Here is a 27,359-nt window from a genome sequence, read left to right on the forward strand (position 1 = left end):
AGGGTGTAGCAGGGAGGGAGGGGTGGGGGGGTGGCGTCCGAGACACGAAGCAATGCTACGCTCTCCTGCTTCCCTGTTAGTGGTGCTCATCTCAGACCCTACAGGAAAAACAAGGGGACAGAGGAAACCAAGCCTCCAGGGTCTTTGAGCACCGCCATCGCTGCCCCCACAGCGGGCGCACAGCCTACAGCAGCGCCCAGGACAGGTCGCCGGGCTCTGGTCAGCATCCTGCTTCCAAGATACTTACAATCTGCCCGAAAGAAAAACAAGAAAAAGCGCAGGAGCATGATGGAAACAGGGTCATTTTGTCCACTCGCCCTGCCCCAAACCTCGACCTTGTGTCACCTTATTTCCCTTCTCAATATGTCCCATCCTCCCACCCCTGCTCTCAAGCTCCAGAACGCTGGTCTCCTTCAAGGCAACCTGGTCCAGCAAAGGTTCCTGCAGTTTCATGGATTTGCGGGCAAAGGGTGTTCTCAGTCTTCTCGAAGTCCAGGAAATTCTGAGTTAAACACTGAGGTTTTCTTTGCCACGGTACTTCTCACAGTATCTAACACGTCGGTGGTACCTCGAGAATCTCCAAGAACGGGGGGCCCCCAGGGGGCTCAGCCAGTCAAGCATTCGACTCTTGATTTCGGCTCAGGTCGTGACCTCACGGTTGTGAAATCAAGACCCTCCTTGGCCGCTGCCCTGGGTGTGGAGCTTGCTTAGGGCTCTCTCCCTCTCCTTCTGCCCCACCCCCTCGCAAACAAACAAAACAAACGGATAAAATAAGAGTCTCCGAGAAAGGGATTTAATAGGCAGCGTGGATAAATTCGGTCGACTGGAAAATCTTCTCTTTTGCCCACTTCCTGAATCCACCCTGCACACACACCGGGCGCGACCCTGGGCCACCCCCATCCCTGCTCCCACCGGGCTCACGCTGTATGTCAAGGATGCACCCGTGGGAGAGACGCACTCTTCCCGGGCATTCGGACACCCCATGAGCTAAGCTGCTCAGCAGCGACCGGTTTCAGAGCTTAAACCAGTTGCCGGTACCCAGTTCACCACGCTTTCTCCCTTATCACACCCCATCTCTGGGTGTTCAGTGGTAGCAATGGAACATCAGCCCAAGACCTACACAGACGACCCTAAATCCTTCCCTGAAATAGATCACGATCAATTCCCTTCGTCCCCTCGAACTTAATCCTGCTCATAGTGTTAACACACCCAAGGAACTCTTGAATGAGGCGGCTGATGATATAAAGATAAAGCAAAGACGCCAAATCCCTTCATCCCGCTGTTGAGTGCTCAGGTTTTCATCTCATGCCCAATTTCCCCAGACCTGCCCAAAAACAGAAGCTGAGATGGGCCCAGGCATCTCCCCTGGGGCCTCGGAGGAGAGCTGCCCAGAGGAGGCAGCAACGTCAGCCACTGCGGGACCGGCATGGCCTTACGGCAAAAACCATCAGAGGAGAGGCTGACCCTCCTTTTTTTTTTTTTTTTTTGTTTAAGATTTCATTTATTTGAGAGAAAGAGAGAACATGCATCCAAGAGAGCATGAGTTGGGGAGAGGGGCAGAGGGAAAGGGATAAGCAGACTCCCTGCTGATCAGGGAGCCCTGGGCGGACCCCAATCCCAGGATCCGGGACCGTGGGGCAGACGCTTACCTGAGCCGCTCAGCCGCCCCCAGGTTGCCCTCTGTTCCCGGGGCCCCACACCAAGACTTCGGGTCCCACCTCAACCATCCACTCTGCTCGAGCACTGGGCCGGCAGGGGTGGGTAGGAGCGGGGGACAAAGAGACACAGCTTCCTCTCGGTGCCCTGGACAGGCCGCACCTGTAAGGAGGCGCTGGCTGGGCTGTAAGGTCCTGGGTCCCCAGACATAAGTGAGGACCAGAAGCTGTGGCTGCGGAGGGTGGGGCTCCTCGAGCATCAAAACTTGTCAAGTAGAGCTAGACGGGCTCTTCCTATTTCCAGGACGTTCCCCTGAGTGTGGGCATTTTCTGTCTAGACAGAGCCAGCAGAGCCCTCTTCGCCATTTAAGGCTAAGCTGTCGGGCATCAAGTGAGCACAGGTAGATGACCTTCCCACCCCCCCCCTTTTAAGGAGAACAACATCTAGGAGCCCAGAAGCAGTGGACTCCCCCTCTTCCTACACCCCTACAGGAGGACCCTAAACACAAGTCATCACCAACGCAGATGGCACCCGCAGCACCTGCAGCACCTGTAGCACCTGCGCCCCCCGCAGCACCCGCAGCACCCGCAGCACCCACAGCATCCGCAACACCCGCAACACCCGCAGCGCCCACAGCACCCGCAGCACCTGCAGCACACGCAGCACACGCAGCACCAGCAGCACACACAGCGCCCACAGCACCCACGAGGAGGTCATAGCCTGAACGTCTCCCTGAAATTCACTCGGAGTTGTCAGGGGAGCCCGGTTCCCCTTCTTAAAACTGAAAGTTGCACCACAAAGGGCTCTAATCTCCAATCCTGGACTGACTCCGGAGCGCCGGCCCGGACCACACCTCTCCGCCCCGCGTCCTCGGACCGGCTCGCTCTTCCTCTGACGCGGAGGTCGAGGAGTGTCGCCTACTTGACCTGATGCAGTGAGGAGGCGGCAGCTGTTCCAAAAATAAAACTCTAAAGCTGTTTAAGGGCCTTTACTTAGAGATGTCAAACAGGCGCACTGCAGACTCGAGAAGCTCCTTCACTTCGCACGATGCGTGCGTCTGCAGACAGAGCCCGGGCATCAGCCTCCACAGCCACTTGCACGCGGCGGCGGCCCACGGCAGTGGGGTTCGGGCCTGCGAGGCAGCTGCCCCGTTCCTACAGGGACTGGGGGCATCATAAGAACGAGCTTCATGTTTCAAAGGAAATCACCTACGACTGTCGCCTCTGCTGCCTGTCTGCGTGCTCTGTGGAATCCCCGCTCCGAGCACTCGGTCCGAACTGCTGAGGGAGATGAAGACATCCCATGGATAGTTCCCCCAGAATTTCAAAAACGGAGCAATTTCCAACAAGCGACACATGACTCGCTGACCTCAGCTTTCCCGGAATTCGACAACTATTCGCCCAGTGATAGTCCCCCTGCCAGGCCTCCGGAGAACCCCGACCCGCGGCAGGACAGGCTTAGGCTAGTCTGCCGCACCCCGGTGCTCAGCAGCCAGTCTGCCAGGGACGGCCCGGCCCACCCGAGGAGCTGTGCCCTGATCAAAGTGCATTGTTATCGCAGCTCCTGGGCCCCAGACCAGACGGCCAGCGAATTTCTACCCGCTTCCGCAGAACACCAGCTTCTTGTTGCTAAGTGCTATGCATCTCCACTGTCCTTAAAAGCTAACTCCTGGGGCACCTGGCGGGCTCAGCTGGTGGAACACGCGATTCTTGGTCTCAGGGCTGGGAGTTTGAGCCCCACGTTGTGTGGAGAGATTACTTAAAAATAAAATCTTTTTAGGGACGCCCGGTGGCTTAGAGATTGAGCGTCTGCCTTCGGCCCAGGGCGTGATCCTGGGGTCCTGGGATCGAGTCCCACATTGGGCTCCCTGCATGGAGCCTGCTTCACCCTCTGCCTGTGCCTCTGCCTCTCTCTAAATAAATAAATAAATAAATAAATAAATAAATAAATAAATAAATAAATAAAAAATATCTTAAAAAAAAAAAAAAAAAGAATTGTCCCAGCCCTTTATAGGACCCTGGGCCAGAAAACACCAAAAAGCACAGGGCCCCTCCTCCCTCCCCCCACCCTCAGGTCTATAAAGTGACGGCCCCTCCAAGATGTAGAGGCCTTGGGGCCCCAGAGCCACTCAGCCCCAACACCCTCTCCTAGGAACATTCTCCCCCGGTCAGCCACGGGGATCTGGGGACTTCCCTTATCAGGAAGGGCAATAATCTCCTTTCAGACTATGCAGCAAAATGAAGAACACATGCCCAGGGGAGAGTATTAAGCAGCAGATGGTACCACGCAAGGCCAGGTACTTCGTGCATAGTAGGTCTACCTCAACCCCGTAAGAATTCCATGTGAGTTGAAGGTATTAGTTCATTTCCCAGATGGAGAAAACGAAATGCACAAAAGTAAAGGAACTTGGCCGAGGTCACACAACTACTCATTGGTAGGCCCAGAAGTCAAACCCAGGTCTGTCTGCCTCCAACGATCATGAACTTTCCACACAGCCATGTGATCACAACCTTGCAGAAAGCACATATTTAAATTTTTTTTAAATATTAAAAGACAAAAGAAATACACAGGAAGAAAATTAGTTGTATGAAAATAATGAAACCATGGGTGACTTTTGCCTTTTCCTTTGTTCCTAAATTTCCTTACTTTTATCTTTTAAAAATGTTTTGAATTAAGTAAGAAAATGCTAGTCATAAATCAAAACTGAATGTATATCAGTGAATGGATCCTTCCCATTAGTTCTATTATAATTTCTGAAGAAAACAATAAATAAAATCTTAAAAAAAAAAAAAGATGACCTAACAGAGCATAAGAAGCTCTAGAATGGAAGGCAGGAGCCCTGGCTCTGCTCCTAGTTCTATCAATGGCTGTCTACACAGCCCTACACAAGTCACTTCACCTCTTCAGCCTGCAGGCTTTCCTCTTTGTGTAATAAAAAAGATAGAATCAATGATCTCTATAGTGACTTGGGAGTTCTAAAACTCTTGACTTTAAGATTTCCACCTTTGTTAGTGCACAGTGCTCAATCGTGTGCACAAACACTAAAAAAATAATAAATAAATTAATTAATTAATTAATCAATTAATAACTCTGTATAATCATTAAAAGTACACACGTGAGGGGCACCCGGGTGGCTCCGTCGGTGTAATGGCCTGGCTGACTCCGGTTTCAGCTCGGATCATGATCAGGGTCCTGGGATGAGGTCCCACATGGGCTCTGTGCTCAACAGGGAGCCTGCCTGAGGATTCCTTCTCCCTCCCCACTATCCCTGCCCTGCTCGCTTGCTTGCTCTAAAAATACACAAATCTCTCTCTCTAAAAAAAAAAAAAAAAAAAAACTACTTTAAAAGCACACACATGAAAATACATATTCTAGTTTACTTCTATTGGGGCGGCCTTAAGGTGTCGTCGGAACATGTGTATTTAAGCAACAGCGGCTATGCCGTTTGCTTCAGATATGGAAGAGCAGGAAACAACATAAAGATTCTCTTCCCACCTGGATGTCCCCAGACCACAAGCATTATAATATACTGAGTACAATGATGCTAAACATTTTAGGGTGCCGGATGATCTTTTAAGATTCATTCTATATCTTCCACAGGTTTAAGCATACACACAAGACATCTGAATATAGAAAACTTCATTTCATGTTCCTAGTAGTCCTGGGTGACAGCACGGCTTACAGGCCAACATGTAAGGAGATGTTGAGGGACATGAGAGGCTCCTAACTCTGGGGAATGAACTAGGGGTGGTAGAAGGGGAGGAGGGCGGGGGATGGGGGTGACTGGGTGACGGGCACTGAGTGGGGCACTTGACGGGATGAGCACTGGGTGTTACTCTGTATGTTGGCAAATTGAACACCAATAAAAAATAATTTATTACTACAAAAAAAAAAAAAAAAAGATGTTGAGGGAGCCCTGTGCCCCCACCTGGGCTTCCAAATATAGGAGCCACTGGTTTCCCCTGGTTCAGGCTCAGGCACCGTGTGATCTCCATGTGCACAGCTTGACAGGCTAATGAGTCTACAATAGGCACCCTACAGAAGAGCCAATTTCCAAGGTTTCCCCAATTACAAGGTCCATCACAGCTTTCTAAAATGTTGGGGACATTACACAAGATTATACATGTTGGTATGGTCAGTGCAAGCCACCGTATGAGGGAAAATTCTAAGCGAAAGAGTAAAGTACATATCTTGAGTTTCTACAAACAAGGAGCCTCACGACTGTAGATACCTTTGTTTAAGCAACTTCCCTAAGCTGTTGGCTTAATTCCTCGGGTGCAAACAAAGAGTCTACAACTCATTTCTTCCAGGGCGAGAAGGGTTTACCTACAAATCAAATGCTTAATCTTCACCGTGTTTGACTACTACAAAATAGTTATATATGTGCCTAAAACCTGACCAGCCTGTCAGACTCAAAGTCGTCTTTGTTCCTGAGTGTCTTCTAACAACTAATGAATAAATCTGAGAGAATTCACCTTAGTATCCATCGAGAGTACTGACAATTTCTCAGTTCTTTTAACAATCCCTCAGCTATTCCATATAAGGCCAAATGAAAAAGATAAACGTTTTTTACTATTCTACGCAATAGGCTGGCGCTCAAACAAGTAGGCAAGCTGCACTGACATCAATTGTGATGGAAAAAGTATGCAACCAGAATTTTTCTAGCAACCAACCTTTAAAATGATCATTTTCTTTCTTTCTTTCTTTCTTTCTTTCTTTCTTTCTTTCTTTCTTTCTTTCTTTCTTTCTTTTCTTTTTTTTTTTTTTTTTGAGAGAGGGGGTAAGGAGGGGCAGAGGAGTAGGAGAGAGGGAATCTTAAGGCTTGACACTCAGCGTGGAGCCCTATGCGAGGCCCAATCCCACAACCCCGAGATCAGGACCCGAGGTAGAATCAAGAGTCAGACGCACAACGGACAACTAAGCCACCCAGGCAGCCCCCAAATTACCATTTTCACTCTCCCTCCACACCCTGTGGTGGACAACAAGGCCTGAAGGGGGCACAGGCTGCAGGGAGGCTCTTACATCAAGGCTCACTCCATCATCCACCCAGGGTCTGACCTTGGACATCGTCACTTAACCTCTCCAACTTGTATTTCCTCACTTGTAGTTGAGGTTTTTGAACATATATGATAGCTTTGGTCCCTTTCAGTTGTAAAGAAAAAGATACAACTTATTTTTCTTGTTAAAAACAGCTTTCAACTACCACAGGCTTCATCCCTTTGACGACAAAAATCTCTTGCTAACTATTCAGATTAAGTGATTAAAGAAGCCTTTTTAAGAAGAGACCATTTATCATAATTATCTATTATTTAAGCCATTTCTCGTCAGGTCCTTCTGATGTGCTCCCAGCCTACAGCCTCAAAGTGACAGTCACCTTGACCACCATCAGCCATTTCATCATGGGCAGTAACTAGCATTTAACATGTACTTTTCTCAGCTCACTTTATAGAATTAAAAGCAAATAGCCAGAGGTTAAAAGAAGAACCTCCAGGACAAATCTGTCATTCCAACTTCACAAATAATTTACCATAAATTGAGAGAGAGCTACCACTGGACATGTAATAAAGAACTCCTCCAGCCCCTACAAGTCTTCAAGCCTGACTCCTACAAGATCCCAACAAAAAATAGACCGACCTTCAGACAGTGCCATTAACATATTTTCTGGAACTTAAACCAATATAAAATGCAATATTAAAAAAAAAAAGAGTTTAAAGGTAAACTTTAAAAGTACCTTCAAAGGGTGATCAGAAGAGGTGACAATAACTAATGAGTGAATACTAACACCTAAAAAATTCACATGCACTGTTAAAAAATGGGAGGAAGATGACATTCATCCAAGACTTCTCAGTGAGGTAGTCAAACAATTTTCTTTAAAAAAGCATCCTGAAGATGTGATTCAATCTAAAAGGGAACAATAAAGACAACTGTACTCTCGTATTTCTTCTCCTGTGATGACAATGAAGGAAGGACGGTGTGATGGAATATTCCGATCCAGCCACGCTGACTCATTTGTACAGGATTTGCATATCTTTGCATACCTTCTATACAAGTAGGTGTTCTCTTTGTGGATCTAATTTTAATTAAATAAGTTCAGCATCTGTTCAGAGATGGTACGGGGGAAATCGAAGCCATAAAATAACCACAGTCCAACTACACTGACTTAGAGAAAGCATAACGAACACATATATACTAACATATGAGATCGGCTACAGTTTGTCTATATGCCAAAAGCTTCTCAGCAACAACCTAGAAATAATGTCTCTTCTACTAAATTAATAATTCCACGAAAAGATCAGTTTTCCTTTTTTGGAAAGGAAAATCTACAGAGAGCATGGAGGGGATATAACTCTACAGAGGCCATGAAAGAGATATAAAACTGAATTACAAGGAATGCCAGCTCATGCTCCAATGCTTCAAAGATCGTCAAAAGAAATGTGTAACTTTGTCAAGACCTAAACCAGTGACTTCAGGTTTATGCTTTCATCATGTGTCTACCTTAAAAGTTCAAAGGTCAACAGTGAAGGCTCATAGTATTCCTTTGATGGGGTGGCCAAGCCCCAGAAACAAAGCACGCCTGCCTCAGGAACACCCTTACCAACACCCAGAACTGATCTCCTGGAGTCCCCACTGCTTTGGTCCTCATCCCATTTCCAAGTGTCTCCTGAATTGGAAAGACCCTGTATCTCTCTCCAGTGGCCTTTGTTCTCCAGACTTACCAAAGAACAAAAAAAGCAAATAAAAAAAATAAAAATAAATTAAAAAAAAAAACACTCATATCAGGACTGATGATCTCCCACAAAGCAGAAAGCAGTTTATTGCTGCCTCACTTAATACAAAATAAATCCCCTATGTAATAACCAGAAAACAATGTGCTGCTCATTCAGGTAGAAAAAGCAGAAGCAAAAAAAAAAAAAGAAGCAAAAAAAAAAAAAGTAAAAAAAAAAAAAATAAAAAAAAATAAAAATAAAAATAAAAAAAAAAAAAAGAAAAAGCAGAAGCCAGGAAATCTCCACCTTCCGTGCTTCATGACAATCAATCATGTGGCTCTCTTATGCTCCATTTTTTTTTTTTTTAACTTGGAAGCGTGATTTTTAAAAGTTTTTGACATGGCCATAATAAATTTTGAAGAACCGGACATGGGAAAACTCACCCCAAGAGTGTCCTCCCCGTCATTTCTTAAAATGTATTAGAGATGTTTCACGTCATTTGGCATCGTGACGGGTATCCCAGAAGCCTAAAGACTGGAGGAATGTTGAGACATTTCTAGATGCTAAAGAGATTTTATAATCCAGGTTTCCCTGACCTATAGCTCTCTCAAGCCACATAGTCATCTGGATTAATTGGAGAAACAGCTTGGTAGAGCATGGCTCACAGAATCACAAATACGCACGGAACACATGCAGGAATAATGTCAGTAGCCAGCCCCCAGATAATCTGTGTTCACATGAAGATGCACTGAACATTATTGTTATTGTTTGCTGTGCCTATGCCTTTGAAACATTAAGGCAACACCTAAGAACCCAGAAAAACCTCAGGCCTTCAGAAATGCTTTATCATTATCTCCATCTGCTCCACCATCCAAATAGCAGACAAATTGCTCCTTGAAGACACGAAACTTCTGAATCCCATAGCGTTTCCTTGTCACTGCCGAGCCCTTGGAGGATACACAACAAAGACGTAAGGACCGGCTATCCCACAAGTACCCAACATCGAACACTTCTGTTGGTAGCCTAGAAGGGGAAATCTTGTTTCAATGGGACATTTTCCAAAATTTCATCTGATTGGTCAAAAGTAACCTAATCAGCTAGCTCAAAAGATGTGGCGGCGATATTCCCAAGGTTAACAGAAATCAACAGAAAACTCCCTATGCTCTGGCCACTGCTTGGGATTCTCAGTCTAATCTCAAGTCTAAAAAGCATAATTTTCAAAAAAAAAGAACAGTAATAAAGAAAGAACTGTAAGCTTAAGAATGCAGATTACATTGATCATGAGAGAATTTTTTATTCCCTAGAAACACTGCTTTGTTAAAATTCAGGAATTCTTAAAGAAAATTACATTTTTATTGAATGTGATCCTATTGTTCCTGAGACTCTTAAGATCTCAGTTGCCAAGGTTTGGAATAAATCAGATGCCAGAGGTTAAAAGAAGAATGCAAATAATAGTTCAGACCCGGCCAGTCTGCAGAGTTCACTGTGGGAGGAAGAAAGGCCGAGCCCGCGCAGAGGTGAAGGTACAGGAGGGACCTGGGGACCCCAGTCAGGACCTTGCTGCTCCATTTACATGCTCCACAACCCCATGCAAATCATTACAACTGTCTGGGCCTCAACTTCTCCAACTACACAATTCAGCTGGTAAAAGGTTTTGGCCAGGACTAATATTTTATGGTTTCAATCAGCAAGCATTCAGTTAATTATTTACTGAATGCGTGAATGGGTAAAGTAAATGGAAAAACTAACAATGGGTTTTGCCTTCAGATGCCTCTCCTGGTGGCAAAGGGGGCTTTGCTGCCTACTGTATCTTTCATCATTTTGTTTTCGGGGGCACAACAGATTGGGCCTCAGCCAGAAAGGTGTAAAGACGTCAGTGGACACAGACTGACAGGTCAAGGGGAGAAGCAGTGGATATATATGCCACTACTCAGACTCCCTTTGGAGACTATTTTTTTTAATAATAAATTTATTTTTTATTGGTGTTCAATTTGCCAACATACAGAATAACACCCAGTGCTCATCCCATCAAGTGCCCCCCTCAGTGCCCATCATCCAGTCACCCCCACCCGTCGCCCTCCTTGCCTTCCACCCCCCCAGTTCGTTTCCCAGAGTTAGGAGTCTCTCATGTTCTGTCTCCCTTTCTGATATTTCCTACCCGTTTCTTCTCCCTTTTGCTGCTACTTGGAGGCCCAAACTCCATCCTATCTGGGTAGTGCACTTCGGTTTTGTTTCAGTTTTTACTGCCTGTTAACTAAGAAAGTATTTAAGAGCTTAGTTAGCCTCAGGAAATTAAAATCCGCTCAACAGAGATGGATCTGGCTCCTGTGTGGGCTCATGTTGTCTCAGAAAGCGGTGGTGCAGACCAAGGTGCTTGGTAGTGCTTGTATAGACTGCAGCCTCTTACATTTTCATAGGCCTATCTTAGAGACAAAGGGTTGGTATAAACCGGCTATGATTTAAAAATAGGAATAAGACTTTTTCATTTTTCTGTCATACTCTTAACTTCTTAGAATATACCCAGTGTCTGACTTCTAATTAGTTTCGTATTTTACTAAGTGTCTCGCTGCTACCTACCAATAAGGAGTAGGTCACACGACTGACGGTAGACAACAGAACTTCAAAGGCTGAGAAGCTGCAGGATCTGCCATCTGCAAGCTGCAGATCCAGGAAAGTCAGGGTATAACTCCAGTCTGAGTCTAAAAGCCTGAGAACCGGAATGCCGATGGTGTGAACCCCAGTCCGAGGACAGAAGACCAATGTCGCAGCTGACGCAGGGAGGCAAGAAGCAAAAGGGGCAAATCCATTCTTCCTTCACCTTCTGTTCTATGCAGGCCTTCCGGGGATTGGATGGTGTCTAACCACAATGATGAGGGCAATCTACTGAGTCCACCAACTCAACTGCTAACCTTATCTGGAAACATCCTCGCATTCACACCCAGTAATGCTTAATCTGGGCACCCCCTGACCCAGTCAAATTGACACACAGAATTAACCATCACACTGACTACAAACTAAACACCTAAGGCACCCAAAGTATTCATATTTTTCCATGAAGAACCATGAACAGAAAGGAATCCCTGGCTCCTCCTTCCCTTCAAGTATCATGGGACTGAGGTCCCTGTGAATCATGGAGAAACAAAGTCATCCAGTCCGATGATAAAGAGGAAGGAATGGATGCTCCCATCTGCAAGGAGGAGGCGTCAACTGTCCAGCCACACTCAGGAGGACTGAAGTCTTCCATTGGATTATCATCCCACCCAGTTCCTGAACCCACCACATCTACCAGTGCATAAAAACTACACACTGGATACGGGAAAGGTATGCACCCAGGGCCAAGAATCAGTCTTGTTGTGTTAAATTGAAAATACAGAATATTCCAGTGGTCCCCCCGGATGCTGTTGCACTTCTCATGTGACCCCCAATGTTCATGTGAAAGCCTGAAATAGAATATGGTTCTTCTTTAGGTAGGAGAAAGCCTATTTTTGAGCATGATTCCTCACCTGTGAAACTAAAAGCTCAAGCAAAAATAAGTTTACATTTGGTGATCTGCAATACAGCTGCTCTCTCCGTGGCAAACCCCACAGCTCAGGAGTGGACACAACTGGGTCTACAGGTAAGAAAAGCCCTCTAAACCAGAGATAGATGGCCCCCAGATGATTCCACCAATCTAGCTTTTATTTTGCAAAGCACTATAATGGAAAACTAGCAATTCTTAACCACGGTCCCTATTTATGCCTTCTCCACTAAACATTAAAGTTCCCAAGAGATGGAGTGAATGTTTTTTTGTAAATTGTAAATTTACAATTGTTGCAAATTAAAGACAGATGACAAAGTTAGGTAATTAGACGAATTAGCAAATAGTATTAAACCTCCCATTTAGATATTTAGGAACCCTTGAACAGTTCAGTGTGCGGCAATCTACAATACCCTATAATCCCTTCTGATAGCGTAAGAGTCCTCAGAAATCCTATTATATGCCTCACGTAATCTCTCATTCCTTCAGTTTATCCATCTATGCAACAGATACAAATGAGAAAACAAACATGATGTAAGTCCCTCAGAAGTGAACCGTTAGAACTGAACAGAATAACAGAATACAAGCTCAGAGCGTATTCAGAACAGCCACTAAACAGGTCTAGCGTAGGGATCCTCACAGTAACGTGGAAAGTGCCAAGCAGTGGGGCATCCTCAATTGCTGCGAAGCAGAATAGAGCAGAAGCTCCTTCTGAGGTCCAACTGCTGCTTCTAAAGGCCCCCAACTGCCAAACTGCCCAAAGCTTCAGACAAAGCTGTTTCCATGTTTTTGTTCTTTTGCCAAATTTATATATATAAATTTATTTTTTATTGGTGTTCTTTTTGCCAACATAGAATAACACCCAGTGCTCATCCCATCAAGTGCCCCCCTCAGTACCCATCACCCAGTCACCCCCACCCCCTGCCCACCTCTCCTTCCACCACCCCTAGTTCGTTTCCTAGAGTTAGGAGTCTCTCATGTTCTGTCTCCCTTTCTGATATTCCCCACTCATTTTTTTCTGCTTTTTTCCTTCTAGGTGTCGTTTTAAATGTTTCTATGTAGGACAGTTGTGTCAGGGGGTCTTCACTGCTTTGTTAGGGTCACCAAAGTACAGTCTGTTGCTAAAGTTGATGGAACAGTAATTATGGCCTTTGATTCACCCTACAGCAGTGGTTTCTAATGCATTTTTCATTTACAGTCACAATATTATGCAAATTACTTTATGGATTTTTTACAGATTCTTTTTGTTAAAATTATTAAAATTGTATTGTCAACAATATCTTAGGATAAAATAGCCAGAGTTGTATATCTGGTCCTACCTAAAACTTTACTTTGCTGTGAAAGTGACATGGTTTTAGTGTAAACAATTCTACTATGCACGCCCAAAGTAAATCTTTCAATTTCAGTAAACTTTGCTCCTTTAAACAGATATAGAATAGACCTTTATTGATATAATTTGGGCTAACATAATGAAAGGTGGTTAAAAAGAGATGATTTCACTTTAATTCTCTGAAATTGAGGTCAGAGCATATATGCCCATTTTATTCTGGTTTATATTCTACTTACATTTAGTTGAGGAATTATAAAACTGCTGTTTTATCCATTAAACCCCCCCACAGAATACATCAGAATTACTACGTAAGTAAATCTTTTGCTCAAAATATGAGAGAACTATAAATTGATAAATTATTTCCATTCCACCTTCTACATGGAATATAGCAATTGTTTTTTTTTTTTAAGATAATGAAAATAGTACCTGGTCATTTATCTGAAACCTTCTAGGTCTATATTAGATTTTCTAAACAGTCTAGAAATTCAGATGACTATACTAAAAACTAGCTTTACAGGTACATTTGGCTTTTAATCTCTTTGCCTCCTTTGATATAAAGTTTTTAACATTTTTCTCTGCACTGAACCTGTGTCATCAGTGTTTAATTGATTTTCTACTATTCTTAATTGTAGGAAGCTTATATTAGTTACTAGCATGTTCTCTGAAATAAATATTCAATTATCTGATTTTAGCTTAGATTAAGTCTACTCCTAATAGGTGTCTCTCCATTCATCCATACTGTATTCCACATGAAATTAGAATAGTAATAAAATTTTGAGTGGCCCCCCACCCCCATAATGTGAGAGCAGACAGTGCAGAAAATGTATAATACCACTCAACAAAGTCAAATCATCACAGCCAGGGCTTGAAACAAGAATGTATATGAGTACGCAGAGGTCAAGAGTAGATTATTTATCCAAAAGATATCACCACCCCCTCACCCACTTTCCAAAGTAAAAACAAGAGCTCATTCCTCACGTCTGTGTATCAGATCCAACCCAGGAGATATAAAACACACACCTCATTTTATCCTTATCTTTGCTTCTATATTAATAAAGTAACATTCATTAAAATGAATTTTTGAAAGAAGACTGATTACAAAGCTTCTTGAGTAACTGATGTCAATTCCTTTTTTCTTTTTTTTTTTTTTTCCGCAATCCCCACCCCCCATGTCCATTTCTAATGGCAGAGTATCAACAAGGACATTTTTCCAATTGCATTTAGAGATGGAGTAAAATTCTTTTTTTTTCTTTCACCTTTATTGAGGCATAATTGACAAATGGGGTAAAATTCTTAAAAGTACTTCTAGACAGTTACAGGAAGAAGAGAAGATATTAGGTTAGGGGGTTTTGAAACCAGGAGTTCACGGGTAAAATCGCCCAGATTGAAGGCTGACTATAAGATGCAGTATTTGGAGTAATTTTTTTTTTTTTAGATGATACATACAAGAGTGGGTAGGACTGCAACAGGCCTTAAGACATCCAGGTAGAGACAGGAAATTTTTCTGGATAATGGACAATACCAAGGGGATCATCTCTAAGGCTATGCTGATGAGGTAAAAGGATACACAGTACTAAGTATTAAAGCTTGACAACTGTTTTCTGACAACTCAAAACCCTGACAACAGGACAGATCATCTCTATTATACGACAAAGCAAGTTATATGCGCGTGGGCTTCATGCCCTTTTCTGCAGTCCTGCTGCTCTCTTAGTTGCTCTCCGTCTCTGGGGTGATCTTGCCACACAATGATGACCCCCACATCTCCATCCTGTCGTTACAACCTCTCTTCGCCTCATCCCCTCCGGGTGGCTCTACAGGCATGGCAGTCCAGAAATCTCATCCTGGTCGTGGCCTGCCTCTGCTCATACTGTCTTCGCACTTGCCCAAGACTGAATCCCAAAAGTTATTTGGGAATCCGCATTTGCTCAACAGGCACACCCAAGGCCTCTCTGCTCCATCACGGACACCCAGTGCAGGCTTTTTCACCTCTTCCTGGAAACGGCTCCGCTGCTATTCTTTCTGGTTGATCTTCTTTTGTCTCTCCCCTCCATTCAGTCCTACCATGGCCACCCACAAGCACACATCTAATGTCACCATCTTCCCTGAAAAGCTCAAAATAGGTTCCCTACACTATAGGATAATCTAGGAATCATAGCCAAACGCTTTATGGTCTGGTCCCAATTTTCTTTTCCAACCTGTCTCTGTCTCTTGCCTTCCTTCTTAGGCACCCTACACCCCAACCAATTTCTACCTTCCTAACACGCTGTTAATTTTCTCACCTCCATGCAAACGTGTGAGACTTTCCCAGTGCTCAGAATGCTCTCACCTTACATTTGTCCACCTGGAAAACTATGATTCATGGTTTAAGACCCACTTTAAGTGTCACCATCTCTGTGGGTGTACCAGGAAGCTTTCCTAGACAGGAATGCACAGATATCTCTGCCCTGGGTCTCCTAGGCACCATGTGCTGAGGACAGGTCATGACCATGAACTATGACTAAGGACACACTGTGGATCTGCTCCATCAGATCGTGCGTCCCACTGTAAGGCAGGACCTGCTTCCCATTCACCTTCATGCCCAAGTCCTCTTCGGAGTGCCCAGCTCTGTAAATGTATATTAAAGATAAAATTTTATCACAAAGAGCTATTATTTTCCATTGCTCCTCTTCCAACAACTTCTTTGTCTTGGTGACTTATAAACGTCTTCATACTTTTGAAAGCCAAAGTTTGCCCAGATTTAGATGAGCTTCTCTATTACTCTCACATATTAATTTTACTTCTTGAATAAAAAATTTGATGGGATGTTTCACACACCAAAGAAAATGGGGGCAGGCTCCCAAGGGTGAGATTACCCTTACAAGCTGCCATCCCACGCAGAAGGAATTGCGATGAACTGATGCTATAAACCTAACACGAAAACCTTCCTATTACATGTGATTGTTAGAGGTCATTCTAGTAAAAACTTTGAAGAATTCTTATCATAAAATACGGTATTGTTATCCCTAAAGGTCACAATTTAATATTTTCCAACATTCAAGAAAAACAAGAATCTGACTAGAAATTTCCCCATTTCTTCACATTTCTTGACAATTTCCCCTATTCACAGCCTTGACAACACAAGAGCAAGTTGTAGGCTAGTTGGGTTGTTCCTGGAAGCTGGTTATCTGGCCCAGCCCAGAGCCTTGCCTACAGAACGCCTCACTCAGAAACATGTACTAGAGGCTCAATGGCCTCTAATAACATTTATTACCTCCACAGTAAGGTATGGTTCTCAATTTTACCTTCATTTTCCCTTAATTAGTTTATATTTATGAATTCTGTAGTTCAAGTAGGTCATCACCATACTTCAGTTTACACTTCCTTTGGATTCCTAATAGTGTCTACTTGACGGTGTGCTTTAAAAAATAAGTTTAGGAGAAAAAAAAATAGTAAGTTTTGGTCATTCTGGTTAACTGTATTTTGTTGTACACTTGCATGTTGCACTTGCTAATGGAATATGTAGTAATGTTCTTACAACAAAAAGAAAATATAACCATGTGAAGTGATGGATGCATTCACTAATGCTGTCTTGGTGATCATTTCACAATGTATACGTATATGAAATCACCAGGTTGTATGCTTAAACTCCCACAATTTTATATGCCAATTATATTACAATAAAACCAGAAAAATGAAAAAATAAAAAAAATAGTAAGTTTTGGGAGTTTTGCTTTTTTTTATTTTTTTTAAAGATTTTATTTATTTATGCATGAGAGACACAGAGAGAGAGGGACAGAGACAGGCGGAGGGAGAAGCAGGCTCCATGCCGGGAGCCCGACATGGGACTTGATCCCTGGACTGCAGGATGCACGACCTGAACCAAAGGCAGACGCTCGACCGCTGAGCCACCTGGGCGTCCCTCGAGGAGATATCTGGACGCCCATGTCCACAGCAGCATTAGTCACAATAGCTGAAAGGCAGAAGCAAGCCAAGGGTTCAACAATGGACAAATGGCTAAACAAACAAATGGTATACCCACGCGGCGTAACATGACCAGCCTCAGAAGAGGAAGAAAGCTCTGACGCTTGCTAAAATATGGATGAACCGTGAGAGCAGCAGGCTAAGTGCAAGCAGCCAGTCACAAAAATACAAATACTGTGTGAGGAATCTAGAGCAGACAGGTTCATAGAGACAGGGGAATGGTGGTTGCCAGGGGCAGGAAGCAGGAGGAATGGGGAGTTAGTGTTTAATGGGTGCAGAGTTATACGTTTTTCAAGATGTAAATAGTTGTAGGGATGGATGGGGATGATGGTTGCAGAACAATGAGAATGTACTCAATGCCCCGGAACCATACACTTAAAATGGCTAAAACACGCTGTTTTCTATAGCAGCTGTACAATTTTTCATTCCCACCAGTAATGCGCAGGGTTCCAAATTCTCCGTGTTATGCATATTTTACCACAATTAAAAAAAAAAGGAAGAAAGAAAGAAAGAAAGATAGAAAGAAAGAAAGAAAGAAAAAAAGGAGGAGCAGAAGATTTGGGAACCAATTAAAGATCAAAAAATAGGTAATGCACCTAAACATCACAATCCTAAATGTCAACCATTTTTTTCAATAATGACTCAACAAACACCACCAGTATAGGTCACAAAACACTGGAAAACACTTCCCGAACCCACCTGGACCTGAGGAACTCCTCCTCCTCAAGCGATCCAAGAATCTCAGGGCATTTTCTTGTTTTTATGCTCCACGCGCGGCAGTCACACGGGGAACGCCGCAGGAGGGGAAGTCCCTGCGAGGAGCCGCCCGGGGATGGCTCGGCCCGCGCGTGGAGGCGAAGGCAGCGTGGCCGAGGAAAGCACCAGAACAGGGCGGGCCTGTGGAGCGGGCAGCACGTCGGGGACTCGAGGACGCTGCCCGACTGAGGCCGGAGCCGCGTCCCCCGTGGCTGGGACCCGCAGCACGACCTGTCCCCGCAGGGGCCACGCGGCCCGGGCAGGGCGCCTTCTGTCGTCCCCAGCGCCACGCGGGCCCGGGAAGCCTCTGTCCGCGTGTCCGTGGCCTCGTCTCCCAGACACGACGGCCCCACGGGCAGCCCGAAGCCACGGCCCCCCTGCCTCATGCCCGCCGTCCCCTCACCCGGGGGAAGGCCGCACAGGACCGTGGCGAGCAGACACCCCAACGGGGGGGGGGGGGGGAACCACCCCACGCAGGCCGACCCACGCGGGCACCAGGAACCCCCCGGGCAGCGGCCTTGCAGAGGGGACCGAGCAGCGCCCGCAGCCTCCGGCAGGAATCACTCGGACACACACAAAATCCTGCTTTTTTCAAGAAGGACGCTCACACAGAAAACCACAGTGGAAACCTCCAGAAGCCCCCTTGGGGCCGCGAGATAGACGACTGATGGCCGGACCCCTCGGCCTTCTCTGTCCCCCCGACTCCTGCTGGCGTCTTTCTCTGCCCACACTCATTCCGTTTCCAAAGGGATTTTTCCAAGTTAAATGAACCCCACGTCTCGTGCCCTACTGCGAAAGCTCTTACCCTTTCTGGAGGTCAGAATCCTACGGAGAACCCCACCAGAGCCCTCTGGCCTTCTCTGCAGGAAGAGGCACCATTTCAAGGAAGTCACCTATGTCCCGGGTCCCCTGGAGGTTAAGAACCTCCATCCCAGTGGCTGCTTCTTTCCACCTCCTTTCTACGCTGAATTTGAGGGACACTTGGCCACCCACCCCCATTGTGGAAAATCGTGTAACTGGCACATTTCAAGAATCCGTAGAGACTCCTGCTGATGGGGTGCCCCCCCCATGCCGCTGCTAAGGCCCCTAAGGGGAGGGCATCTCACGGAAGCTCCAGGGGATCAGCCTGTCGGGCCAACGCAGGCCTGAAGGACGACGGCCCCTGGATTGTGACACCTGTTCCCGCGACTGTCCTTCACCTACACCAACGTGACTCCGGGGGGGGGGGCTCCTGGGACTCAGTCTGTCACAATAGCATGGCCTCCTGAGAACCTGAGCTCGGTAAGCACATCCCACGCTTGAGCGCCGTCCGTCGAGCCTGACCCCCGCCCTGCAGGCTGCAGAGGCCGCGTTGCCCCCATGCACTGAGCCCACGAAGCCCAACTTCTGAGCTGCGGCTGCAACTCCCATAAAAAGCAATGCTATAGAATTGAACACCAATAAAAAAATAAATTTATTATTAAAAAAAAAAGGAAAAAAAAAAGAAAAAAAAGGCAATGCTATTCCTAACCTCCCTCGCCACGGAAAAGTGAGCAGGCCACCACGCAATCCAGAATCTCTGAAAGGCTTATTTTGATGCTCTTCCCTACGCCCCCTACTCTTTCCTCCCCCACAAAATTTCTAGGTGGAAAATTTGCTAGCTTTTTAGCAGTTTGACACTACGGTGCTGGGCACAGGCTGACGAAGCCGCTGGCACGTCTGATTTCGAAGCCAAAATGAAAAGGTATTTTTCTGACGCAGCTCTGAATGAGGCTACCTTAAGAAAATAGCACAGTCTCATAATAGCACAGAACCCAACAAATCGGCAAAAGACAATTCCCAAGTTCCCAGGCCACGGACAGAAAGGAGAGAGACAGCAAGCTTCTCCTCCCTCTCGAGGCGGTGGGCCTGCCGCCGGCCTGTGTCTTGACATCGCTGGTTGGCCCGAGCTCAAACGTGGCACCAAGCATCCCTCCTGCCCTTGCAGCGTTTCGATCTTTCTTGTGCCATTTTTAACCTTAAAGGAGGAAGCAGAGCAGCGAGGTGGACTTCAAATCCGAGTCCCCTGACACTGTGTATACACGAGGGAGGAAGGGGGGGTGGAGAAGAGAGGCAAAAGGGGAGCAAGGGGGCCTCCATGAGGCCTTGAGAACCCAAAACCCTTTCAGAAGCCAAGGGGCAACTCGGAACCAGGCAGCCTGGGACCTGTCCCGGGATTCCCCCCAATGGGAATTCAGGGTCACTTCTCCAATAGACAAACACGAAGGCCAGAGAGGCACCAACCCACCACCGTCCGGCTTCTCGCACCGACAAGACGTTCAGTGCCACCTCCGAACCATCCCGACCTAACCCTAAAGCAGAGCTCGCCCCTCCTTCACATGAGGGAGCCCGCGGCACGGACACGCTCAATGACCCCGCAGCTCCCGACACTCCCATTTGGTCACATTCTCGCAGTTTCATCTGTTTTACTGTCCGTGCCCAGGAAACATCTGGAGAAGGAAGCCTTGCTTTATTTGCCCGTGCACAAAAAGTGTGGCTTCTCCCGGCACCACTGGTCCTCTCTGAGTTTCCTTAAAAGTTTAAATTTAGCACAAAGCCAGGAAGTTCAGGTCAGGGATGTATGGCTGGTGTCTAAGGTCATTATTGTTGAAAGCGGGAGCATCCACCCCCGGGACCACGGGCCTCGACTTTCACTGCTGCCTGCTTCTCACCGCAGATCCATCGACCGCAGATCCCTTAAGGACCCTAAAGGACCCAAGAGAGGAGGAGTCTCCCCAGGTAGACCTGTCTCGTCTGTGCTGAGAGCCAACCACGTGTAGGTCTGAGGTTTCCTTCTCTCATGACAAAGACAGAAAATGGCCCAAAGAGCTGGAACTAAGGATTTCTTCACCTACAACCCGGAGGCGTCGTTGCACCAAACCTGGCGGAAGCCGTAAGACGCATCGTGGAATTCCTCAGCAAACCTCCGTCGCCCCCAAGGAGAACGGAGAAACCCACGCCTCTGCCGCCCACCTTCCTCCCATCCTGCGGGCACGCGGTCCTTGGACTGGACTCAGCGTCCGGACGGCACAAAACTGGCATTTCACCGAACTCCTCTGGTGTGCAGATGCTGAATTAGGCATCTTCACAATAATTCCACAAGATAAACATTATTCCATTTAAAAATGAAAAGAGCTGAGACTCAGGCCGGCTTAGGACTTGTCGGAGTAAAAAAGTGAAAGAAAAGGGCAAGGACAGAACTTGAGCCAAAGGCCATGTTTCCAGCTACACCTTACAAACGTGATACAGCCAAGAGGTGTCTGTCTTCAGATTTATTGAGGCAGCGGCAATATTAAAATACATTTAATAACAACCTAAACACGAAGACCCAACCCCATTTTATTTTTTTTTATTTTTTATTTTTTTATTTTTTTTATTATTTTTTTCCCAACCCCATTTTTAAACTAAGTCAAAAAAAAAAAATCCGCTATATGGTAAGACAGGCACATTCTGCAGTTCACGCAGAAATGCATCCCCCCGCCCCGGGCTTTCCCGGCCAAGTGTCTGCGGCAGAGTGGCCATGCCACCTGTCCCTCCTCAGGAATGTCTCGCCGTCCAGCTGCAAGCTTCGAAAGACAGAATTTTACAAGTTAACAGAGCAAATATAAATTCCAGGACAGTCAGCTGGAAGGACCTATTTCAGAGGGTGTGAACGTTCTTGCAACACCGCAGAATCCAAGTGCGGTGCCTGAAAATGCCCCCGCATGCACGGAGCAGCACGCAGGTCTGCAGATGGGGAGCTGCTCCCGCACCATTCAAACGTTCATAAGAAGCAACGCAGCCTTGCATTATAATTTAAAATCCACACCCGGTAATGTAGTCAAGAAAAAGATTTCCATTACCAATTCTGAAAGTTGCTTAAAATAACTGACAGAATGAGGTAACCCCATATGGGGGGGGGGGGAGGAATCGGGTTCTTATGTAATTTGCAAGTATATTTCTACTTTTGTCAAAAATTTCGTACACCAAGCTGCACAGTCCCTAGGAGCATAGTCCAGTGGTATATTTGGTTGCGTGGAAAAATTCTATTTGAAGGCGGCTTTAGTTTTTAGCGGGTAAAGCGAAGGAGGACGGTCTCTGAGACGATGAAAGAGCGACTAACCTGGGCCCACACGAGCTCAGGCCCTGGGAGCGATGAGCCGTTGCCTCCCACCTTAAGCTGGTGGCAGGCACGCCACGTCACGGAAGCACAGCTCACCAACACGCACCACGTCAGGGGCGCCTGGTGGCTCAGTTAAGAGTCGGACACTTCGGCGCAGGTCATGATCCCGGGGTGTGAGATCAAGTCCTGTGACATCAGGCTCCACAGTCAGTAGGGAGTCTGCTTGAGATTCTCGGCCCCCACTCTCCAAGTACGCTCAGTTTCTCTCTCTAATAATAAGTAGATCTTAAAAAAAAAAAAAAAAAAGATCTTAAAAAAAAAAAAAACAACAACAAACAAAAAACCAAGTAAGGAAAGGTAAGGGATTCTCAAAAACACTGCCCTATTGGGCAATAAAGAATCATACGAATGAGAAATATGTCATCAGTCACGGAGCATCTCTAAGGTGTACAGTCCAGGTGCTCCCCAGTGAAAGCTCATCACTTACCCCAGGACAGCCCATCAAATGGGCTTCAAATATCTGACAGTAAAATACCTGGAAGCAAAATATATTTCAGGTATCTGGTGGTAAATTCCACTCGGGAAAGAAATACGTATGAACTGCATTCACTTGACCACAGAGGGGAACTGCCCCCAACCCGGATTCAGGGTGTGTGTAGACGGCTACACACGGCATGCTGCGTAACACCGACAATTTGAGGAAGGTTCCAGACTGTGAAAAGTCCATTTAAATTCAAGGGTCTGAATAAGCCACACGTGCTACCAATACAGAGACAGAAACACCTGCCTGCCTGATGTCACAACAGATAAGAAAGAAACAGGAATTAGTATTTAGTTAGTTAGTGTACGCTATGTGCCAGATACCATATTACTACGTATGATGGCTCACTTATTTCTCACGGCAATCCCATCATTATCCCCATTTTAGGAAGTGGGAAATCAAACAAAACACAGAATTTAGAATGAGAATTAAAGAATCCCATTTTCCACTGATCTCACAATGTCTTTAAGTATCTGCACATTAAATACTCAGGCTCAGCAATGAAGACAAGTTGAATAGTAAGATTTTCTTTTAGTAAGTCTAGAAATACGTATTCTATGTACATTCACAGCTCAAGGTAAATCACAAACAGAAAAGAAAGGCCACAGTTAGTGTGATGTCATGCGACTTTCTTCCCATCAGAAAAGCCACATGAGTAAGATCGTTTTCGTGCCTAGAAATTGCACGACTTTCTCAGAGGCCCAGCAACTCACGATGTCGGTGCTGCGATGAGCTCTGCCTCCTCACAGACTTCATCAAAGAGAAGAGTCTTAAGTTCTACTCACCTTTTAAGCTGTAGGAAGGGTGACGTGAGCTCTTGAAAATGGTCCGATCAGGAGACCGCCATGCGGTGTTACAAGTATCTGTGCTAAAAGGGAAAAAATAAAGAATTTCAGCGAACCGTCTCTTGGTTTCTCCTAATGCACTGTCTCTTTGCCCACGTTCTAAAAAATAGTTGAGAACTATCACGATAATGGTCAAAAATACCAAAACGAATAAAATGAGAGCATAAACGTCGAGTAAGAAAGGAAGGGAAAGGGAGACAGAACATGAGAGACTCCTAACTCTGGGAAACGAACTAGGGGTGGGGGAAGGGGAGGTGGGCGGGGCGTGGGGGTGACTGGGTGGCTGGCACTGAGGGGGGGCACTTGACGGGATGAGCGCTGGGTGTTATTCTGTATGTTGGCAAATTGAACACCAATAAAAAATAAATTTATTAAAAAATATAAAAGTTTAAAAAAAGTTAAAAAAAGAAAAAAGAAAAAAAAGAAAGAAAAGAAAGGAAGGGAGATTTGGAGCAAAAGAATCTGAGCCATGGGACTTGACGGAGCGAGACAAAATCCCCCATCAGTTCTCTAGCAGCCAGAAGGGGCGCCCTGCTCTTATCATCCAAAAAGACACTTATTATTATTTAATCATAACAATCCAAATCACCTTGCGAGCACACAGATGCACACGATCCTTAACTGCATAGAGAGGCAGGCCCAGCGGCACCTTTTCCTCTCACGAAATACGTCTGATTCTGCGAGAGCAGAAGGCACTTATTTCTCAAGGCGGTCTTTGCACCTGCCCTTCACCTTGTTGCTAGAACATCCTCCAGCCTGGTGTCCCAGACTTTGTCCAGGTCCAGGCCATGTGATCTGTCGCGATCACCCTCACCCCACCCTGGTGGGTGTGCTGAGTGCGCGTCACACCATCCCAGGGCGTGTCAGGCGACCACCTTGTGCCTTACAAGGCAGCTCCAGGTAAACTCAGGGCACCGGGAGGCCCTTCACATTTTTTTTTAAATAAGCCAAATTAAAAGTTATGATTTATCAATCTCTAGTTTACTGCACGAAGGCCAAGCAATGGAGGGGCGTCTGGGTGGCTCAGTCTGCCTGTGGCTCAAGTCGTGGTCCCGGGGCCCTGGGACTGAGCCCTGCATCGGCGGGCTTCTGCTCAGAGGGGAACCAGCTTCTCCCTCTGCTTGTGCGCCCACTCTCTCACTCACTCTCTTACAGATACTCTGTCTCAAATAAATAATTCCTTAAAAAAATTAAAATTAAAATTTACTCATTTTTTCTCCTTTCCCCTTTTTTCCCTTTCACTATTTTTTATATTCCCAAATGAGTGGGAAATATCAGAAAGGGAGACGGAACATGAGAGACTCCTAACTCAGGGACACGAACTAGGGGTGGTGGAAGGGGAGTAGGCGGGGGGTGGGGGTGACTGGGTGACGGGCACTGAGGGGGGCATTTGACGGGATGAGCACTGGGTGTTATTCTGTATGTTGGCAAATTGAACACCAATAACAAATTTATAAAAAAATAAAGTAAAAGGAGAATTGTATATGTGGGGCGCAGTTTTAAAAAAAATTAAAATTTAAAAATTTAAAAATATTAAAACATTTTTTAAAAAGGCCAAAGCAATGGAATGTATGCAAACCTTCAAAACAGAGCCCAGAAGCTCTAAATTAATTTTAAATAGGTAGGAGATGCTTAGCCTCATGCTCTACCCCAGAAGTAACAAGTTCTCCAGAACTGGTTATATCTCATTGTACCTGTGAACCCGAGTCAGTGCTCAGAAATGTTTCTCAGCAGTCACTACTTTTCCAAACATCCTTGCCACTTTTCTGACATTTAGCTATCTGATAGTTAAAAGTTAAAACAAACAAACAAAAAATCCCTAAGAAATTTTCCAAAGTAAGAATTTGTTATTTGTTTTGTTTTTTAAATATTTTATTTATTTATTCATGAGAGACAAACAGAGGGAGGCAGAGACACAGGCAGAGGGAGAAGCAGGCTCCATGCAGGGAGCCCGACACGGGACTCGATCCCGGGACTCCAGGATCATGCCCTGGGCCTGAGGTAGGCGCTAAACCACTGAGCCACCCAGGGATTCCCCCAAAGTAAGAATTTGTTACTTGTTCTTAATTTTCCATTCATACCAATAACACATTCCCAACCAACATGGGAAAACCTGTATAGGTCAGATACCCAGCTCTGATTCCGAAACCAAATGCTAATGCAACTTCCGGACAACCTATATGAAAAGTGCTTTACGATTTTTTATTTTTATACCAATGATCTTTAATTCAAGCAAGATCTTACTTAAGGCCTGTTTAAAATAGAAGTTTGAGGGGCAGCCCCGGTGGCCCAGGGGTTAGCGCTGCCTTCAGCCTGGGGCGTGATCCTGGGGTCCCGGGATCAAATCCTGCGTCAGGCTCCCTGCACGGAGCCTGCTTCTCCCTCTGTCTGTGTCTCTGCCTCTCCCTCTGTTTCTCGTGATTAAATAAATACAATCTTTAAAAAAAAAAAGAAGTTCCATATGTAAATACATTCAGTTTCTGCTATCCTTAAAAGATACATTGTTTTCTATTACAAAGAAGATTGTGACTAAAGCTCTATTTTAGATTTCCACGTGAATGGTTTAATAAAAGACACTTTAAAACATTCAAATCAATCAAATGACCTAAGAGACTACGAAATAAGAACCCCCTTCACTACAGAAGCCTACGCTCTTCTGGAATCTGTAGGCAGGGCTGTATTATTCATTCCCACTCCCCACAAATCACTCCCCAAACCTTCACATTATCTCCCAGGTTTATCCCCTGGTGCTGAGCCTCTCAGGCAGCAGTTTCCACACTCAAGCCAAAAAAAAAAAAAAAAAAAAACCCTAAAAGCAGGAGTTCCATGATCTAGGAGGCAGAGAATTTCGATAAATCCACCTCTTTTTCTCAGCATAATGTTAAATGTCTTGGGCCCGACTCTATGCGTGGAAAGCAGTGGCCTACCCCAGGGGCCGCAGGCGCACGGCCTGGTTCCCCCCACTGCCCCCCCACAGGTCTAGTAAGTGCATGCCTTTCCCTAAGTCCACAGAACTCAGCCCAAGGCAAGCCCCGCTCTTCACAGCCCGTGGGCATCCACACTGCGCCCTCACAAAGGAGGCCACAGCCTCGAGGGACCGCCCCCCCCCCACAGGAAAGGCCCTAAAGAGAACCAGGGAGCCCCGGCCGTCGGGAGATGCCAGCCGAGCTCCTCCTGCCCACACCCGCCCCGCGGCTCGGAGCACCCGAGGAGCCCGCGGGCCGCTTTCCAAAGTGACGCAGCACGTCCTGGGGGGACGAGGGCCTCATAACCCGGGACCGTCTCCTTTTGTTCTTTTTCCTAATTTAAATTTTACTTGGTTAACACACGCGGCAATATCGGTTTCTGCAGAACTCGCTGATTCATCACTTACAGACCAAGCGCTCATCACAAAGGTGCCTCCCTAACGCCCGTTACCCACCTGGCCACCCCACCAGCCTCCCTCCATCAGCCCTCAGGCTGGTCTTTGTCGTTGTCTCCTACGCCCCATCATACGGTTCACCTGCTTGGTTTCTTGAATTCCACGTGCATATGCCAATATTTGCCTATTTCTGACTTATTTCACTTAGCATAGTGACCCCAGCCCCGTCCATGTTGCTGCCGGTAGGAGGGTTCCCCTCTGGGGAGGCCCTACTGGTATTCCACTGCACCCCCACATCTGCCCTTTGGGTAAATACCCAGTGGAGCCCCTGCAGGGCCGTCGGGAGGCTCTGGCTCTAACTTCCTGAGGAACCTGCCCCTGCTGTCCGGCGGCCGCACCAGCCCAGACCGGGTTCTGGACGCCACGTGCCCGCCGCGCTCCCAGCAGCGCTCACGGCACCTGGGCCCGTGGCCCCAGCGTGGGAAGCCGGAGCTGCCCGCAGGCAGAGCGCAGGTGCCCTGGGAGGTGACAGAAGCCAGGAGATCGCCGCCCCTGCCCGAGGCCGG

At 46.2% G+C, this 27,359-nt stretch overlaps 1 protein-coding gene across 15 annotated transcripts in view; it reads right to left on the minus strand.

Annotated features, from left to right (window-relative positions):
• The window catches only part of LDLRAD4 (low density lipoprotein receptor class A domain containing 4), a 387,098-nt gene that overhangs the window by 317,779 nt on the left and 41,960 nt on the right, over positions 1-27,359 (minus strand). For 13 of the 15 annotated variants that reach the window (XM_072823333.1, XM_072823344.1, XM_072823219.1 and 10 more), the window contains exon 2: positions 23,373-23,455. The gene's annotated coding sequence lies outside the window, so the exon portion shown is untranslated. Of the gene's footprint in view, positions 1-23,372; positions 23,456-25,676; positions 25,827-27,359 lie in introns of those variants that run through there. The other 2 variants (XM_072823255.1, XM_072823284.1) reach the window with 1 other exon arrangement.

The sequence above is a fragment of the Canis lupus genome, chromosome 1, assembly GCF_048164855.1.
Source record: "Canis lupus baileyi chromosome 1, mCanLup2.hap1, whole genome shotgun sequence".
Taxonomy (NCBI): domain Eukaryota; kingdom Metazoa; phylum Chordata; class Mammalia; order Carnivora; family Canidae; genus Canis; species Canis lupus.